The sequence below is a fragment of the Odocoileus virginianus genome, unplaced genomic scaffold, assembly GCF_023699985.2.
Source record: "Odocoileus virginianus isolate 20LAN1187 ecotype Illinois unplaced genomic scaffold, Ovbor_1.2 Unplaced_Contig_5, whole genome shotgun sequence".
Classification (NCBI taxonomy): Eukaryota; Metazoa; Chordata; class Mammalia; order Artiodactyla; family Cervidae; genus Odocoileus; species Odocoileus virginianus.
This window is the reverse complement of record NW_027224322.1, coordinates 1,502,885-1,520,855: the sequence shown is the minus strand read 5'-3', so window position 1 is coordinate 1,520,855 and position 17,971 is coordinate 1,502,885. Positions and strand designations below refer to the sequence as shown.

Genomic DNA, 17,971 nt, shown 5'->3' with positions numbered 1-17,971 from the left:
CAAATGTCTTTTAATTTCATGGCTGCAATCACCATCTGCAGTGATTTTGGAGCCCAAAAAATAAAGTCTCTCACTGTTTCCATTGTTTCCCCATCTATTTGCCATGAAGTGATGGGACCAGATGCCATGATCTTAGTTTTCTGAATGTTGAGTTTTAAGCCAACTTTTTCACTCTCCTCTTTCACTTTCATCAAGAGGCTCTTTAGTTCTTCACTTTCTGCCATAAGGGTGGTGTCATCTGCGTATCTGAGGTTATTGATATTTCTCCTGGCAATCTTGATTCCAGCTTGTGCTTCATCCAGCCCAGCATTTTGCATGATGTACTCTGCATATAAGTTAAATAAGCAGGGTGACAATATACAGCCTTGATGTACTCCTTTCCTGATTTGGAACCAGTCTGTTGTTCCATGTCATGGTTCTAACTGTTGCTTCTTGACCTGCTGTGCTCTATAGCACACAGTAAATTAGAAAATATAATTTTGGGGAGGAGCCAAGATGGCGGAGGAATAGGACGGGGAGACCACTTTCTCCCCTACAAATTCATCGAAAGAACATTTGAACGCTGAGCAAACTTCACAAAACAACTTCTGACCGCTAGCAGAAGACATCAGGTGCCCAGAAAAGCAGCCCATCATCTTCAAAAGGAGGTAGGACAAAATATAAAAGATAAAAAGAGAGACAAAAGAGCTAGGGACGGAGACCCATCCCGGGAAGGGAGTCTTAATAGAGGAAGTTTCCAAACACCAGGAAACCCTCGCACTGGTGGGTCTGGGGGAAGTTTTCGAATCTCGGAGGGCAACCTAACTGGGAGGAAAAATAAATAAAACCCACAGATTACATGCCTAAAAGCAACTCCCAGCAGAAAAGTACCCCAGACGCCCGCATCTGCCACCAGCAAGTGGGGGCGGAATGGGAGAGGAGCGGGCAGCATTGCTTAGGGTAAGGACCAGGCCCGAATGCCCTGAGGGCAATCGGAGGGAGCTAACATGAGATAGCAACTTAAACTGTGGGATAGCAAGAGAGAGAGAGAAAATTAACCGGCCTGAACACACTGCGGGCCCGTTTGCAGAACAAAGGGACTGAGCAATTCCAGAGAAGAGCTAGCTGGCTGCGGACCGGCCCATCCCCCACCGGAGGCAGGAGGCAGGGGGGAGGGGAAAGGGGCAAACTCGGCCCCAGAGACGGCACCCCTACCAAACTGCAAACAGGCCTCCAGTTTCTAACCAAAGACTTCCTGAGATTCTGGATGGTCGACATCCGCCGGGAGGGTCGCGGCTAGAGGCCAGCTCCCAAGAATAGACACAAGGCGCACGCACCCGACTGGCGCGCGCGGAAACTGAGGCTGGGACCGCGGAGGGGATAAGGCGCACCGCACCCGGGGAGAGTGCGCCCATCAAGCTCCTGGCTGCCTGAGCTGCTCGGGCCGGGGAAGGCACAAAATGCAGGCCCAACCGAGTCCACGCTTTTGTGGAGTACCCGAAAACTGGAACCGCACACAACACAGGGCCCGCTCCATATAGAGCAGCCGGGAGCCTGAGCAGTGTAGACGGGGAAAGCACACACCCGTGAGCGGGGCAAACCCAGCGTGGCCGGAACACTGCGGGTGCTCCCCACACAGGCCAGTGACATTTGTCTGCAGCGCCCCTCCCTCCCCGCAGCAGGACTGAACAAGCGACCCTAAACAAGAGACCACCTCCGCCCGCCTGTGTCAGGGCGGAAATTAGACACTGAAGCCAAATAAACAAAGGGAACCGCTTCAGAAGTGACCAGTGCAACAGATTAAAATCCCTGTAGTTAACACTGACTACACTGGAAGGGGCCTATAGATATCGAGAAGTGTAAGCTGGAACAAGGAGCTATCTGAAACTGAACCAAACCCACACTGCCCACAACAGCTCCAGAGAAATTCCTAGATATATTTTTACTTTTTTTTTAATTAAAAAAATTTTTTTCTTTTTTTTTTATTTTTTCTCTTTTATTTTCTTTTAAAATTCCCTATTACTCCTCCATTACTCCTTAACTTTCATTTTCATATATTTTTACTATTTTTTTAATTAGAAAAATTTTTTTTTTTTTTATTTTTTTCTCTTATTTTCTTTTAAAGTCCTCTATTACTCCTCTATTACTCCTTAATTTTCATTTTCATTTCACTATAACCTTGCAAAAAAAAAAAAAGAGAAGCCCTATTTTTAAACCAAACTTCATATATATTTCTAAAATTTTTTGTGTTTTTGTTTTTAATATTGTATTTTTAAGAGTCTAACCTCTACTCTAGATTTTTAATGTTTGTTTATCAGTATTTTATATCAATTTTGAACATTTAAGAATCCAATATTCAGTACCCATTTTTACTCAGGAGTGTGTTGATTACTCTTTCCCACTTTTGACTCTCCGTTTTCTACCTCAGAACACCTCTGTTTCCTCCTTTCCCCTTCTCTTCCCAATCCAATTCTGTGAATCTCTGTGGGTGTGTCTGGGCTACGGAGAACACTCTGGGAACAGACAACTGCGTAGATCTGTCTCTCTCCTCTTGAGTCCCCCCTTTTCTCCTCCTGCTCATCTCTATCTCCCTCCTCCCTCTCCTCTTCTTCATGTAACTCTGTGAACCTCTCTGGGTGTCCCTCATGGGGGAGAATCTTTTCACCATTAACCTAGAAGTTTTATTATCAGTGCTGTATAGTTGGAGAAGTCTTGAGACTACTGGAAGAATAAGACTGAAATCCAGAGGCAGGAGACTTAAGCCCAAAACCTGAGAACACCAGAAAGCTCCTGACTACAGGGAACATTAAGTAGTAAGAGATCATCCAAAAGCCTCCATACCTACACTGAAACCAACCACCACCCAAGAGCCAATAAGTTCCAGAGCAAGACATACCATGCAAATTCTCCAGCAACGCAGGAACATAGCCCTGAGTGTCAACATACAGGCTGCCCAAAGTCACACCTAACACATAGACCCATCTCAAAACTCACTACTGGACACTCCATTGCACTCCAGAGAGAAGAAATCCAGTTCCATGCACCAGAACACTGACGCAAGCTTCCCTAACCAGGAAACCTTGACAAGCCAGTCGTCCAACCCCACCCACTGGGTGAAACCTCCACAATAAAAAGGAACCACAGACCACAAGAATACAGAAAGCCCACTCCAGACACAGCAATCTAAACAAGATGAAAAGGCAGAGAAATACCCAACAGGTAAAGGAACATGAAAATGCCCACCAAGTCAAACAAAAGAGGAGGAGATAGGGAATCTACCTGAAAAAGAATTTAGAATAATGATAATAAAAATGATCCAAAATCTTGAAAACAAAATGGAGTTACAGATAAATAGCCTGGAGACGAAGATTAAGAAGATGCAAGAAATGTTTAATAAGGACCTAGAAGAAATAAAAAAGAGTCAATTAAAAATGAATAATGCAATAAATGAGATCAAAAACCCTCTGGAGGGAACCAACAGTAGAATAACGGAGACAGAATATAGGATAAGTGAGGTAGAAGATAAAATGGTGAAAATAAATGAAGCAGAGAGGAAAAAAGAAAAAAGAATCAAAAGAAATGAGGACAACCTCAGGGACCTCTGGGACAATGTGAAATGCCCCAACATTTGAATCATAGGAGTCCCAGAAGAAGAAGACAAAAAGAAAAGAAAATACTCGAGGAGATAATAGCTGAAAACTTCCCTAAAATGGGGAAGGAAATAGCCACCCAAGTCCAAGAAACCCAGAGAGTCCCAAACAGGATAAACCCAAGGCAAAACACCCCAAGACACATATTAATCAAATTAACAAAGATCAAACACAAAGAACAAATATTAAAAGCAACAAGGGAGAAACAACAAATAACACACAAAGGGATTCCCATAAGGATAACAGCTGATCTATCAATAGAAACCCTTCAGGCCAGAAGGGAAGGGAATGGCAGGACATACTTAGAGTAATGAAAGAGAATAACCTACAACCTAGATCACTGTACCCAGCAAAGACCTCATTCAGATATGAAGGAGAACTCAAAAGCTTTACAGACAAGCAAAAGCTGAGAGAATTCAGCACCACCAAACCAGCTCTTCAACAAATGCTAAAGGATCTTCTCTAGACAGGAAACGCAGAAAGGTGGTATAAAAGTGAACCCCAAACAACAAAGTAAATGGCAAAGGGACCATACCTATCAATAATTACATTAAATGTAAATGGGTTGAATGCCCCAACCAAAAGACAAAGGCTGGCTGAATGGATACAAAAGCAAGACCCCTATATATGCTGTCTACAAGAGACCCACCTTAAAACAAGGGACACATACAGACTAAAAGTGAAGGGCTGGAAAAAAATATTCCACGCAAACGGAGACCAAAAGAAAGCAGGAGTCGCAATACTCATATCAGATAAAATAGACTTTCAAATAAAGGCTGTGAAAAGAGACAAAGATGGACACTACATAATGATCAAAGGATCAATCCAAGAAGATGATATAACAATTATAAATATATATGCACCCAACATAGGAGCACCACAATATGTAAGGCAAATGCTAACGAGTATGAAAGAGGAAATTAATAGTAACACAGTAATAGTGGGAGACTTTAATACCCCACTCACAACTATGGATAGATCAACTAAACAGAAAATTAACAAGGAAACACAAACTTTAAATGACACAACGCACCAGCTAGACCTAATTGATATCTATAGGACATTTCACCCCCAAAACAGTCAACTTCACCTTTTTCTCAAGTGCACACAGAACCTTCTCCAGAATAGATCACATCCTGGGCCATAAATCTTGCCTTGGTAAATTCAAAAAAATTGAAATCATTCCAGTCATCTCTTCTGACCACAGTGCAGTAAGATTAGATCTCAATTACAGGAAAAAATTATTAAAAATTCAAACATATGGAGGCTAAACAACACGCTTCTGAATAACCAACAAATCATAGAAGAAATCAAAAAAGAAATCAAAATATGCATATAAATGAATGAAAATGAAAACACAACAACCCAAAACCTATGGGACACTGTAAAAGCAGTGCTAAGGGGAAGATTCATAGCTTACAGGCTCACCTCAAGAAACAAGAAAAAAGTCAAATAAATAACCTAACTCTATACCTAAAGCAACTAGAGAAGGAAGAAATGAAGAACCCCAGGGTTAGTAGAAGGAAAGAAATCTTAAAAATTAGGGCAGAAATAAATGCAAAAGAAACTAAAGAGACCATAGCAAAAATCAACAAAGCTAAAACCTGGTTTTTTGAAAAAATAAACAAAATTGACAAACCGTTAGCAAGGCTCATTAAGAAACAAAGGGAGAAGAACCAAATTAACAAAATTAGAAATGAAAATGGAGACATCACAACAGACAACACTGAAATACAAAGGATCATAAGAGACTACTACCAGCAGTTCTATGCCAATAAAATGGACAACTTGGAAGAAATGGACAAATTCTTAGAAAAGTATAACTTTCCAAAACTGAACCAGAAAGAAATAGAAGATCTTAACAGACCCATCACAAGCAAGGAAATCAAAACTGTAATCAGAAATCTTCCAGCAAACAAAAGCCCAGGACCAGATGGCTTCACAGCTGAATTCTACCAAAAATTTAGAGAAGAGCTAACATCTATCTTACTCAAACTCTTCCAGAAAATTGCAGAAGAAGGTAAACTTCCAAACTCATTCTATGAGGCCACCATCACCCTAATTCCAAAACCAGACAAAGATGCCACAAAAAAAGAAAACTACAGGCCAATATCACTGAAGAACATAGATGCAAAAATCCTTAACAAAATTCTAGCAAACAGAATCCAACAACATATTAAAAAAAATCATACATCATGACCAAGTGGGCTTTATCCCAGGAATGCAAGGATTCTTTAATATCCACAAATCAATCAATGTAATACACCACATTAACAAATTGAAAGATAAAAACCATATGATTATCTCAGTAGATGCAGGGAAAGCCTTTCAAAAAATTCAACATCCATTTATGATTAAAACTCTCCAGAAAGCAGGAATAGAAGGAACATACCTCAACATAATAAAAGCTATATATGACAAACCCACAGCAAGCATTACCCTCAATGGTGAAAAACTGAAAGCATTTCCCCTAAAATCAGGAACAAGACAAGGGTGCCCACTCTCACCACTGTTATTCAACATAGTTTTGGAAGTGTTGGCCACAGCAATCAGAGCAGAAAAAGAAGTAAAAGGAATCCAGATAGGAAAAGAAGAAGTGAAACTCTCACTGTTTGCAGATGACATGATCCTCTACATAGAAAACCCTGAAGACTCTACCAGAAAATTACTAGAGCTAATCAACGAATATAGTAAAGTTGCAGGATATAAAATTAGCACACAGAAATCCCTTGCATTCCTATACACTAACAATGAGAAAACAGAAAGAGAAATTAAGGAAACAATACCTCATTCACCATTGCAACAAAAAGAATAAAATACTTAGGAGTATATCTACCTAAAGAAACAAAAGACATATACATAGAAAACTATAAAACACTGATGAAAGAAATCAAAGAGGACACAAACAGATGGAGAAATACACCGTGTTCATGGATTGGAAAAATCAATATTGTAAAAATGACTATACTACCCAAAACAATCTATAGATTCAATGCAATCCCTATCAAGCTACTAACAGTATTCTTCACAGAACTAGAACAAATAATTTCACAATTTGTATGGAAATACAAAAAACCTCGAATAGCCAAAGTAATCTTGAGAAAGAAGAATGGAACTGGAGGAATCAACCTGCCTGACTTCAGACTATACTACAAAGCCACAGTCATCAAGACAGTATGGTACTGGCACAAAGACAGACATATGGAACAGAACAGAAAGCCCAGAGATAAATCCACGAACCTATGAACATGTTATCTTCAACAAAGGAGGCAAGGATATACAATGGAAAAAAGACAACCTCTTTAACAAGTGGTGTGGGGAAAACTGGTTAACCACCTGTAAAAGAATGAAACTAGAACACTTTCTTACACCATACACAAAAATAAACTCAAAATGGATTAAAGATCTAAGTGTAAGACCAGAAACTATAAAACTCCTAGAGGAGAACATAGGCAAAACACTCTCCGGCATAAATCACAGCAGGATCCTCTATGACTCATCTCCCAGAATATTGGAAATAAAAGCAAAAATAAACAAATGGGACCTAATGAAACTTAAAAGCTTTTGCACAACAAAGGAAACTCTATAAGCAAGGTGAAAAGACAGCCCTCAGATTGGGAGAAAATAATAGCAAATGAAGCAACAGACAAAGGATTAATCTCAAAAATATACAAGCAACTCCTGCAGCTCAATTCCAGAAAAATAAATGACCCAATAAAAAAATGGGCCAAAGAACTAAACAGACATTTCTCCAAAGAAGACATACAGATGGCTAACAAACACATGAACAAGATGCTCAACATCACTCATTATCAGAGAAATGCAAATCAAAACCACAATGAGGTACCATTACACGCCAGTCAGGATGGCTGCTATCCAAAAGTCTACAAGCAATAAATGCTGGAGAGGGTGTGGAGAAAAGGGAACCCTCTTACACTGTTGGTGGGAATGCAAACTAGTACAGCTGCTATGGAGAACAGTGTGGAGATTTCTTAAAAAACTGGAAATAGAACTGCCATATGACCAGCAATCCCACTTCTGGGCATACACACCAAGGAAACCAGATCTGAAAGAGACACGTGCACCCCAATGTTCATCACAGCACTGTTTATAATAGCCAGGACATGGAAGCAACCTAGATGCCCATCAGCAGATGAATGGATAAGGAAGCTGTGGTACATATACACCATGGAATATTACTCAGCCATTAAAAAGAATTCATTTGAATCAGTTCTAATGAGATGGATGAAACTGGAGCCCATTATACAGAGTGAAGTAAGCCAGAAAGAGACTAAAGACCAATACAGTATACTAACACATATATATGGAATTTAGAAAGATGGTAATGATAACCCTATATGCAAAACAGAAAAAGAGACACAGATGTACAGAACAGACTTTTGGACTCTGTGGGAGAAGGTGAGGGTGGGATGTTTCGAGAGAACAGCATCGAAACATGTATATTATCTAGGGTGAAACAGATCACCAGCCCAGGTTGGATGCATGAGACAAGTGCTCGGGGCTGGTGCACTGGGAAGACCCAGAGAGATCAGGTGGAGAGGGAGGTGGGAGGGGCATTGGATGGGAAATACATGTAAATCCGTGGCTGATTCATGTCAATGTATGACAAAAACCACTACAATATTGTAATTAGCCTCCAACTAATAAAAATAAATGGAGAAAAAAAAGAAAATATAGAGGGTGGGATGTTTCGAGAGAACAGCATCGAAACATGTATATTATCTAGGGTGAAAGAGATCACCAGCCCAGGTTGGATGCATGAGACAAGAGCTCAGGGCCTGGTGCACTGGGAAGACCCAGAGGGAGCGGGTAGAGAGGGAGGTGGGAGGGGGGATCGGGATGGGGAACACATGTAAAACCATGGCTGATTCATGTCAATGTATGACAAAACCCACTATAATATTGTGAAATAATTAGCCTCCAACTAATAAAAATAAATGAAAAATAAATAAATAAATAAAATGGAAAAAAAAGAAAATATAATTTTGCAGATTTTAAAAAGATTCAGAACTTAAAGCAATTTAAATTATACTAATCAACATCAAAAATAAGGGACAGAATTAGCAAGTTATTTGATACAGATGAGGAAAGAACTAGTAAACTGGAAGAAAAAGCGGAAGAAATTATTCAGAATGTACTGCAAAGAAACAGAGAAATAGAACATTTAATAGAAGAGTGGATAAATGAATATTAGGGACTGAATCTAGACAGATTCTCTAATGAAACCGTGTGCATGCTAAGTCACTCAGTTGAGTCCGACTCTTTGAGACCCTATGGACTGTGGCCCACCAGGCTCCTCTGTCCATGGGATTCTCCAGGCAAGAATACTGGAGTGGGTGGCCATGCCCTCCTCCAGGGGGTCTTCCTGACCCAGGGATCAAACCCAAGTCTCCTGCATTGGCAGGCAGATTCTTTATCATTAGTGCCACCTGGGAAGCCCCTTCTACTGAGACTGTGTGTGTGTGCTAAATCAACTTCAGTCGTGTCCAACTCTTTGTGACCCTATGGACTGTAGCCCACCAGGCTTCTCTGTCCATGGGATTCTCCAGGCAAGAATACCTCATTTCACTAAAGATAAGGAAAACTCTAAAATCTGAAAGAGGGAAAACAAGAAGGAAAAAAGTAAGAGGGACTTCCCTGGTGGTCCAGTGGTTAATCATGCACCTTGCAAAGCAGGTGAGGCCAACCTGGTCCTTGGTTGGGTAACTACGATCCCACATGTTGTGCAGTTCTGCCAGAAAAAGAAAAAGAAAATCTTTCTCCCAATGCGTTAAAAAGTTATGTTTACTGTATACTGTGGTCTACTTGGACTTCCTGGTGGCTCAGATGGTAAAGCATCTGCCTACAATGCGGGAGACCCGGGTTTGATCCCTGGGTCAGGAAGATCTCCTGGAGAAGGGAATGGCGACTCACTCCAGTATTCTTGCTGCCCCCCACGAAAAGGGGCTCAAAGAAATATTTTGGAGAAGGCAATGGCACCCCACTCCAGTACTCTTGCCTGGAAAATCCCATGGACAGAGGAGCCTGGTAGGCTGCAGTCCATGGGGTCACGAAGAGTCGGACATGACTGAGCGACTTCACTTTCACTTTTCACTTTCCTTCATTGGAGAAGGAAATGGCAACCCACTCCAGTGTTCTTGCCTGGAGAATCCCAGGGATGGCAGAGCCTGGTGGGCTGCCGTCCATGGGGTTGCACAGAGTTGGACACGACTGAAGCGACTTAGCAGCAGCAGCAGTAGTCTATTTAGTGTGCAGTAGCATTGTGTATTTCTTTTACATTTATATCTTAATTAAAAATTCTTCATTGTTAAAGGTACTCACCATCATCTGAGCCTTCAGTGAATCATAATCTTTTTGCTGGAGGAGGGTCTTGTCTCTGTGTCAATGGCTGCTGACAGACCAGGGTGATGGTTGCTGAAGGTTGGGGTCAGTGTGGCAATTACTTAAAATAAGACAATAAGGTTTGGTACATCAATTGACACTTTCTTTCATGAACAAATTCTCTGTAGCAGGCAGTGATGCTTGATAGCGTTTTACCTACAGTAGAAATGGGAGTCAGTCCTCTCAGATCCTGTTGCTGCTTCAAGAACCAAGTTTACTATGTAATATTCTAAATGTTTGTTGTCATTTCAACAAATTCCACACCATTTTCACCAGGCATGGATCCATCTCAAGAAACTGCTCTCTTTGCTCATCCCTAAGAAGCCACTCATCTGTTCAAGTCATGTCACGAGATTGCAGCAAGTCAGGCACAATTGAGGCTCTCATTCTAGTCCTCTTGCTGTTTCTACCACATCTATAATTACTTCTTCCACTGAAGTCTTGAGCCCTCAAAGTCATCCATGATGGTTGGCATCGAGTTCTTCCAAACTCCTTTAATGTCAACATTTTGACTCTACCTATGAATTGCGAACATCTTTAATGGCATCTAGAATGATGAATCCTTTCCAGAAGGTTTTGCCCAGATCCAACAGAGGAAGTGTTGTCTATGGCAGTTATAGCCTTACAAAATGTATTTCTTAAATAATAAGACTTGAAAGTCAGAATTACTCCTTGATCCATGGGCTGCAGAATGGATGTTGTGCTACCAGGCATGTAAGCAACATCGATCTTGTTTCCCACCTCCACGAGAGCTCTTGGGCGACCAGGAACATTGCCAACAAGCAGCAATATTTTGAAAGGAACCGTTTTTTCTGAGCAGCAGGTCTTAACAGTGAGCTTAAAATAGTCAGTAAACCATGTCGTAAGCAGTAAACTAGGCTTTGTTGTTCCATTTCTAGAGCACAGGCAGAGCAGATGTGGCACAGTTATTAAGGACCCTAGGCCTTTTGCAATGATAAATGGGAATTGGTACCACCTTAAGGTCACAGGCTGCATTAGCCCCTCATAAGAGAGCCTGCCTGTCCTTTGAAGCTTTGAAGCCAGGCCTTGACTTCTCCTCTCAAGCTATGAAAGTCCTAGATGGCATCTTCTTCCAATAAGAAGCTGTTTCACCTGCGTTGGAAACCTGTTGTTCACATGCCACCTTCCTGAATATCTCAGCTGGATCTTCCGGAGAACTCACTGCAGCTCCTGTGTCAGAACCTGCAGCTTCACTTTCACTCTTACATTTAAAGATGCTTTCCTTCCTTCAGTTTCAGGCACCAACTTCTGTGGGTTTCATACTTTCCTTCTGCACCTTTCTCACCTCTCTTGCCCTTCACAGAGTCGCAGGGAGTTAAGGTCTTGCTCTGGCTTAAGCTTCAGAGACTGATGTAGCTGATCTGACCTTCTATGCAGACCACTAGAACTTCCTCCCGATAAGGCTGTTTTCCTTTCTCATCATCCACGTGTTCACTGAAGCAGCACTTTTAATTTCCCTCAAGAACTTCTTTGCATTCACACCTCTGCTAATCGTTTGGCATAGGAGGCCTAGCTTAGGAGTGCCTTCCTCACTAAGCTTACTCACTTCTAGCTTTTGATTTAAAGTGAGAAACGTGTGACTCTTATTTTCACTGAGCACTTAGGATTATGAATTGGGCCTAAGTTCAATTTTGTTGTGTCTCAGGGAACAGGGAGACCTGAAGAGAGAGGGAGGTGGGGAAGCAGTCATTCCACGTAGCAGTCAGATGCACACATTTATCAATTGAGTTCATCACCTTTGATGGTGCCCAAAGCAATTACAGTAGTAATATGAGAGACTGGAGAAGGGCATGGCAACCCACTTCAGTCTTCTTGCCTGGAGAATCCCATGGACAGAGAAGCCTGATGGGTTACAGTCCATGGGGTCGCAAAGAGTCGGACACAACTGAGCAACTAAGCACATTAACATGAAAGATCACTGATCACAGATCATCATAATAAAAATAATAACAAAACTTTTGAAATATCTTGAGAATTACCAAGAGAGTGTGTCAGTCACTCAGTCATGTCCCACTCTTCGCAGCCCCATGGACTGCAGCCCGCCAGGCTCCTCTGCCCATGGGGTTCTCCAGGCAAGAATGCTGGAGTGGGTTGCCATTCCCTTCTCCAGGGAATCTTCCTGACCCAGGGATTGAACCTGGGTCTCCTACATTGCAGGCAGATTCTTTACCGTCTGAGCCACAGGGGAAGCCCCATTTGAGAATTACCAAAATGTGACATAGATACACGAAGTGAGCAAATACTACCAGAAAAAATGACACCAATAGATTTGCTCAAAGCAGGGATGCCATAAACCTTCAGTTTGTAAAAGAAAAAAAAAAAGGAGCAATATCTGCAAAGTGAAATGCAATGGAACAAGATATGACCATAATAATGAAAGATAGCTAAAACCCCCCATATTATTGGAAATCAATATGCTCTGAATAACCCACAGGTTTGAAATAACCACAGGGGAAATTGGAAATTATTTCTGTTGAACAATAGCAAATACTACTTAACAGAATTATGAGATGCAGGTAATGCTGTATCTAGAGGAAAATATATAGCCTTATATGTCTGTGAGGTGGGAAAATACACTAAAAATAAATGAGTTAACCATCCATTTCAGGACATTTGGAAAAGAACACCAAAATAAATACAATGAAAATATCAAGAAAGAATAATAAAAGGACCACGGATTAAAAAAATAAAAAGAAACATTTATTAGAGTAGATACACATACTGGTTATTTGGAAAAAACTAATATTAGTGTCACTACACTGTGAGATTCATTAGGAGTAAAGAAAAAAGGCATAACGTCTTCCCTGTTGGCTCAGCGGGTAAAGAATGCCTGCAATACAGGAGACAAGGGTGTGATCCCTGGGTGAGGAAGATCACGTGGTGAAGAGAATGGCTATCCAGTATCCTTGCCTGGGAAATCCCACTGACAGAGGAGCCTGGCCGTCACAAAGAGTCAGTCACAACTGAGCAACTAAGCACATACAGCAGACAGTCAAAACACATAAATAGATAATGTCAAAATGAGAAAAGAAACGTCATTACAGGTCATTGGATATGAAAAAAGGTGATTGCAGCCATGAAATTAAAAGACGCTTGCTCCTTGGAAGGAAAGTTATGACCTACCTAGACAGCATATTAAAAAGCAGAGACATACTTTGCCCACAAAGGTCCGTCTAGTCAAGGCTATGGTTTTTCTAGTTATCATGTATGGATGTGAGAGTTGGACTATAAAGAAAGCTGAGCACCGAAGAATTGATGTTTTTGAACTGTGGTGTTGGAGAAGACTCTTGAGAGTCCCTTGGACTGCAAGGAGATCCAACCAGTCCATCCTCAAGGAAATCAGTCCTGGATGTTTACTGGAAAGACTGATGTTGAAGCTGAAACTCCAATTCTTTGGCCACCTGATGCGAAGACCTGACTCATTTCAAAAGACCCTGATGCTGGGAAAGATTAAGGGCAGGAGGAGAAGGGGACAACAGAGGATGAGATGGTTGGATGGCATCACCGACTCAATGGACATGGGTTTGGGTGGACTCTGGGAGCTGGTGATGGACAGGGAGGCCTGGCGTGCTGCGGTTCATGAGGTCGCAAAGAGTCGGACACGACTGAGCAACTGAACTGAACTGAATAAGGGTATTGTTTTAAAAATCCAACAATTTCTCCAAATAAACGTGAAAATTTAGATGAAATAGCAAATTTATAAAAATTTAACACTTAAAACATGCAAAGCCTATAATCATTAAAGAAATTGAATCATAAGTGAATTTTTTTTCCCTCAAAGAAAACTCCAGGTCTAGACAGTTTCTCTGGAAAATTCAACCAAAAAAAAAAAAAAAAGCCAGAATAAATAAATTTTATGAATCCAATATACTGAAATACTTAGAGCAATAAAAATGAACAAACAACAACTACACTTGAATAAAACTTACAAATATAATTTTGAAACAAAAGAGTGAAGTACAAAAGTATATCTAGAACAGTCTGTTGATTTGAAGGTCGAAACCCTGTTCAGTTGGTAAAGAATCTGCCTGCCAATGCAGGAGATGAAAGAGATGCGGGTTCGGTCTCTGGGTCAAAAAGATCCCCTGGAGTAGGAAATGGCAATCCCCTCCAGTATGCTTGCCTGGAAAATTCCATGAACAGTGGAGCTGGGCAGGCTATAGTCCAGGGGGTTGCAGAGAGGGATGTGACACATGCATGCACACACTCTGTCATAATGGATTGGGAGTCACCTACTTTCTGGGAAGAAAAGGCAGACCATTCTCCCACAGCCAGGACAGCACTTAAAAACCTTGCCTCTTACAAAATTAAATCACACAATTAATTCTAGGACCTGACACCGTCTAGGAAACAGCTGCATGTAAATAATGAGTTTACATGCGCCTTTCTTCATCCTTTGACACTTACTCAAAGCCTAAGCTACACAGCTGACACTCAGTACAGTTTTGGTGGTTGAATTAAAAAAAATTAGGGTCTCTTTCCACTTCTCAGATATATTTAGGCTATGGATCCCATCAAAGAAGCTGAAAGCTTTGGCAGTTTGGAAAATGCCGAGAATAACAAAGAAACGTTTCCAAGACACAACCTGGAAATGCCCTTAAATCTTTTGCAAAATTCTCCCACTTGACATTCTTGACAAATATACCCCCTCTTCATAACTTCTTTTCAATGCATGGAGAAAATCCTAGAGGTCAGAACAGCTCTACCACCACTATGTTGGAAACATCGGTCCTTCCTACATCATGACATCATTCACATCTATGCTGTTATAAATACAATATATGTTAGAGATACAAAGCTTTAAAGGCAATGCTTATGAGCAGGCTTTCTGATGATAAATTGGGCTTTTCTCTACTTAGTTATCTAATGGGGAAGTCCCACATTCTTAACACATTGAAAAAAAAAGTCCTCCGTTGCCAAGAAGTTTTCAAAAGTTACTATTTTTGTAGAGCCTATAAGAATTCAGCACATTCACTGTGCATGCTGACTGGGCAGAAGCGTTTAACTCGCAGACCCTATTTCCAGAGCCGGGTTCTCATCTGGGCTGGGCGCAGATGTTTTGGCAGGACAAGAACTCTTCCAAGCTCAAGTTTTTGTTCATTGTATTAAAACAAAAGCAGCCCTGTTAATTTCAGTCCCATTCAGGACCAAGTTCGGTGGGGGGGTGGAAAGAATCAATATTTGCTAAGAGGAGAAGAACAAAATCAGTAGGGGGGAAAACAATTATTTGCTGGCTTTTCAGAGAATATTACAAATAATGACGGCTCCAAACCATAAAAAAAAACTGTTCAAAGAATTGCCTGACACGAGCCCTTTAATCTGTGGTTCAGTTTACCCTTTGGTTCATCCTTTCTATGGAGAACTTGAATCCATGAAAATTTGTGTAGGAATACAAACTAATTGCCATGCAAATACCAACCCTCTCTGGAGCTGAACGTTTTCAGCTGGAAGGGATCACGCAGCAGCCAAGCTCATTGAGACATGCTCAGATCGGCAAGAGGGCAAAAGATGTTTGCCGTATACAATAGCGAGAGCTTAGGTGCCCTCGAGTCAGGCAAGCATAATATATTTCACAATTCCAAGCATTAGGCATTCTGGAAAAATGAGCCGATTCCAGCCTACTCCTTCAAAGTCAGCCAAGAAAAACAAACCCTGTTTCTTCTACTAGCTACTAAATGTCCTTCCTTAAGACACCATGAAATTAAAAGGTGATTGTCCTTGGAAGGAAAGCTATGACAAACCTAGACAGCGTATTAAAAAGCAGAGACATCACTTTGCCAACAAAGGTCCATATAGTCAAAGCTGTGGTTTTTCCAGTAGTCATGTATGGATGTGAGAGTTGGACCATAAAGAAGGCTGAGCACTGAAGAATTGATGCTTTTGAACTGTGGTGCTGGAGAAGACTCTTGAGAGTCCCTTGGACAGCAAGGAGATCAAACCAGTCAGTCCTAAAGGAAATCAACCCTGAATATTCACTGGAAGGACTGATGCTGAAGCTGAAACTCCAATACTTTGGCCACCTGATTCGAAGAACTGACTCTTTGGAAAAGACCCTGATGCTGAGAAAGACTGAAGGCAGGAGAAGAAGGGGACGACAGAGGATGAGATGGTTGGATGGCATCACTGACTCAAAGGACATGAATTTGAGCAAGCTCCAGGAGATAGTGAAGGAGAGGGAAGCCTGGCATGCTACAGTCCATGGGGTTGCAAAGGGTTGGACACGACTGAGCAACTGGACAAGATGTTATAAAAGTATAAGCACTGGTAGAAGATAAAATAATGTCTCATCAGATGCAATCATTCATAAATAGATTATCACTCAGAGGAAATCATGTTCTCCCTGGAACAAAGGGATCGTTAAGCCCACACATGAGTCACTTTATTAACATGGGGATTCAGGTTGGATTTCTCAAAGCCAGAGGCTGGCCTCCTTGAGGATGCCAGGATTCCTTCAAGGATGGAGAAATCAAAAGTCCCCGAAATAGGAGAGAAGGAGCCTTCTGTTGGAGAGAGTGAGCATGTGTGTCAGTCACTCTGTCGTGTCTCTTTGCAACCCCACGGGCTGTAGCCCACCAGGCTCCTCTGTCCATGGAATTTTCCAGACAAGAATACTGGAGTGGGTTGCCATTTCCTCCTTCAGGGGATCTTCCCAACCCAGGGATGAATCAGTGTCTCCTGCATTGGCAGGCAGATTCTTTACCACTGAGCCCTCTGGGAAGCCGCTCTGATGGAGAGAAGGGCGTTGAAATCGCTCTCCGCTGCTTCAGGACTAATGAAGACTCCCAGCTCCTGGCACCCACGTCCGAGGTTTCTCTGCCTTCGGTGATCTGCCCAGTACACCCGAGGATGGGGCAGGCAGTGACAGCCACTGACTGCGTTTGCTGGTGGGGAAGCTGAGTCAGTGCTCCGTGAACCAGCCGGGCTGGAAAGAGCTCCAGTGACCCAGCTCTGAAACGGCCCCCCTTCCCCAGGTCTCATCCATTTAGACAGCGATGGACTGTGCCTGTGCGGCTGGGCGTGGCCCCACTTACCGCCTGGGTGGTTCACGCCGCATAATCCTAGACTCCAGACGCTGACGTTTTACACAGCTTTCTCCGCCTGTGTTCTTTTTCACAATAAACAAAAAAGCACAGCTCGGAGGTGGAGGGCCAAGGCCAGCCCATCAGGATCCGAGGCTGGCATCCTGGACGTCCCTCAGGATGGGAGGAGAGTCCTCCAGCCTCCCCAGAAGGTGAGCCATTGCTCGCAAACCAGTCTTTCCTGCCTGGCGAGGCAGGCGTCCACGTGACCTCACAGCAGTCAGGAAGGAGCCACGTGGAGCCACCACCCGTGGGGGAGCAAAGGAACACTCTCTGAAGGGCGGGGCCTTGAAGGACGGTCCGAAGAGCCCTCCCGAGGGAGAGGACCGCGGGGAAAGGCGGCCCCAGGGGGAGAGCACGGGGCAGGGGCTCTGGCCAGGGAGATGGGGCTGTGAGAAGGTGAGAGGGGGAAGAATAACAGTCTGGAAAATCAAGCCCAAACGTCAGTGATGGGGGCCTGATGACCCGCCAGCAGGTCTGGACAGAGAGCAGGCAAGGTAGGCGGTGTCAGGGAGGGGACCGGTCCCTGGGCGTTACCATGGCGATTCTTGGAGCTCATTTACCACGAAAACTCGACCTGCAGGAATCTGAACGCTTTCCAGATTGTTACTCTGTGTCCACAGCAGAACGCATCCGGTTCAGGAGTGTGGTTTGGGGATGAGGGTCAGTTCCCAGAGCAACGCCTTCTTCCCGGTCTCCAGGCGCCCGTGTGGGGAGATGCTCTGCAAACAGCCCGAGACTCCGTCAGGGAGAAGCTCCAGGCGGGGACCTCGGCCAGAGCTGGAAAAGAGCAGCTTTAGGAGAAAGCCCTCAGGACGTGTGAGGGCCACTGTCAGGCGG

General features: G+C 42.7%; 1 long non-coding RNA gene across 1 annotated transcript in view; it reads right to left on the bottom strand.

The window, feature by feature from the left end:
• LOC139033839 (uncharacterized) overlaps positions 1-17,479 on the bottom strand; it is a 47,957-nt gene extending 30,478 nt beyond the window's left edge. The window contains exon 1 of the long non-coding RNA XR_011486325.1: positions 17,084-17,479. This is a non-coding gene — a long non-coding RNA (uncharacterized lncRNA). The remainder of the gene's footprint in view (positions 1-17,083) is intronic.
• Between the last annotated feature and the right edge of the window lie 492 nt (positions 17,480-17,971).